Below are 2,705 nucleotides of genomic sequence, written 5' to 3' on the forward strand. Positions count from 1 at the left end.
TGTCTGAGCTTTAGGTTTCCTGTCCCTAATATCTCCCTGTGTGACTCGGTGTTCGATTCTCTTTGATAACTCTCCTGTACCGTGCGCTGGGATGTGAAACAAGGGATATAAACGAGTAACGTGGTTGTTGTTTCTCTCGATAAGGGGGGTAGATACGTCACCATTGTCTGTTCCGTGCAGTAACACAGGCTGCTCAACATGGGTCAATCATACTTCTCTATTCCAGGTAAACCTGGACAGGAAACAGTTGGAGGAAAAAGATCAAAAAAATCGAGATGTCTCACCGTGGTCGGCCTCATTGTCATAATCTGCAACTTCGCAATTATTACAGGTCTCACGGTCCAAGGTACGGGGAGGAACATCTCACTGTAACACTCTGATATATCCCACACCCCTCACTGTAACACTCTGGTACATCCCACACCCTTCACTGTAACACTCTGATACATCCCACACCCCTCACTGTAACACTCTGATACATCCCACACCCCTCACTGTAACACCCTGATACATCCCACACCCCTCACTGTAAGACCCTGATACATCCCACACCCCTCACTGTAACACCCTGATATATCCCACACCCCTCACTGTAACACTCTGATACATCCCACACCCCTCACTGTAACACTCTGATACATCCCACACCCCTCACTGTAACATTCTGATACACCCCACACCCTTCACTGTAACACGCTGATATATCCCACACCCCTCACTGTAACACTCTGATATATCCCACGTCCCTCACTGTAACACCCTGATATTTCCCACACCCCTCACTGTAACACGCTGATATATCCCACACCCCTCTCTGTAACACCCTGATACATCCCGCACCCCTCACTGTAACACTCTGATATATCCCACACCCCTCACTGTAACACTCTGATATAACCCACATCCCTCACTGTAACACTCTGATATATCCCACACCCCTCACTGTAACACTCTGATATAACCCACACTATCACTCACTCTGACTCTGTCTCTCAGTTCTACAGATGAACAAGGAGCACGATGCTGCTGACCCCCTGAACCGGACCTTGGCCATTGCCCTGCGGAACCTGACAGAGCTGGATGGAAAGTTCCAGAAATTGTCCGAGACGGCGCGATCGCTCTGCCCAATGCTCCGAATCTGTTCAGGTGAGTGGGAGCTGCCGGCCGTACTCCTGCCCCCTCCTGCAACATCCCAAGCTCTGTCCCATTGGGGTCACCCCCACCCCCACCTTCCCCATCCTTCAGTCAAGGCCTCAATCTCCAAGCGGGGGAAGGCCGCACTATCCCGGCCTCTGCCTCTCGGAGTTAAGGTACAGAGCAGATTCAATAGAATGTTGTAAAATACCCGAGAGGGGCTGAATGGTCTCCTCATGTTCCTGTGCAACAGGCTCGAGAGGGGCTGAATGGCCTCCTCCTGTTCCTGTGCAACAGTCTCGAGAGGGGCTGAATGGCCTTCTCTTGATCCTAATGTTTCAATACATTTCTCTGAATTAAGTCTCTATAATTTTGCAGAGTCTCTCTGCCCGAGCGGCTGGAAAGTTCATAATCTTCATTGCTATAGATTCTCAACGGATAAAATAAACTGGGACTCGGCAAAACGACAATGTGAATCCCAAAATTCACACCTCATCATCATAAATACAGAACAGGAACAGGTGAGAATAACAGACGCATCTGTCAGAATGAGATAGAGAGAAAATATCCCTCTGCACCGTCCCCATCAAACACTCCCAGGACAGGAACAGCACGGGGTTAGACACAGAGTAAAGCTCCCTTTGCAATGTCCACATCAAACACTCCCAGGACAGGTACAGCACGGGGTTAGATACAGAGTAAAGCTCCCTCTACACCGTCCCCATCAAACACTCCCAGGACAGGTACAGCACGGGGTTAGATACAGAGTAAAGCTCCCTCTACACCGTCCCCATCAAACACTCCCAGGACAGGTACAGCACGGGGTTAGATACAGAGTAAAGCTCCCTCTACACTGTCCCCATCAAACACTCCCAGGACAGGTACAGCACGAGGTTAGATACAGAGTAAAGCTCCCTTTGCAATGTCCACATCAAACACTCCCAGGACAGGTACAGCACGGGGTGAGATAGAGAGTAAAGCTCCCTCTACACTGTCCCCATCAAACAGTCCCAGGACAGGTACAGCACGGGGTTAGATACAGAGTAAAGCTCCCTCTACACAGTCCCCATTAAACAATCCCAGGACAGGTACAGCACGGGGTTAGATACAGAGTAAAGATCACTCTACACCGTCCCCATCAAACATTGCCAGGAGAGGTACAGCATGGTGTGAGATAGAGAGTAAAGCTCCCTCTACACCGTCCCCATCAAATAATCCCAGGACAGGTACAGCATGAGGTTAGATACAGAGTAAATCTCCCTCTACTCCGTCCCCATCAAACACTCCCAGAACAGATACAGCACGAGGTTAGATACAGAGTAACGCTCCCTATACATCGTCCCCATCAAACACTCCAAGGACAGGTACAGCACGGGGTGAGATACAGAGTAATGCTCCCTCTACACCGTCCCCGTCAAACATTGCCAGGACAGGTACAGTTTGGTGTGAGATAGAGAGTAAAGCTCCCTCTACACCGGCCCCATCAAACAATCCCAGGGCAGGTACAACACGGGGTTAGATACAGAGTAAAACTCCCTCTACACTGTCCCCATCAAACACTCCCAGGACAG

General features: G+C 49.9%; 1 long non-coding RNA gene across 1 annotated transcript; it reads left to right on the forward strand.

Moving 5' to 3' along the window:
• Positions 1 to 224: 224 nt before the first annotated feature.
• Positions 225 to 1,655, forward strand: LOC144676326 (uncharacterized). The gene is made up of 3 exons (XR_013575302.1): positions 225 to 346; positions 997 to 1,146; positions 1,513 to 1,655. It is a non-coding gene; the product is annotated as an uncharacterized LOC144676326 (long non-coding RNA).
• The last annotated feature ends 1,050 nt before the right edge of the window (positions 1,656 to 2,705 follow it).

The sequence above is a fragment of the Cetorhinus maximus genome, unplaced genomic scaffold (genome assembly GCF_964194155.1).
Source record: "Cetorhinus maximus unplaced genomic scaffold, sCetMax3.hap1.1 HAP1_SCAFFOLD_1507, whole genome shotgun sequence".
Taxonomy (NCBI): domain Eukaryota; kingdom Metazoa; phylum Chordata; class Chondrichthyes; order Lamniformes; family Cetorhinidae; genus Cetorhinus; species Cetorhinus maximus.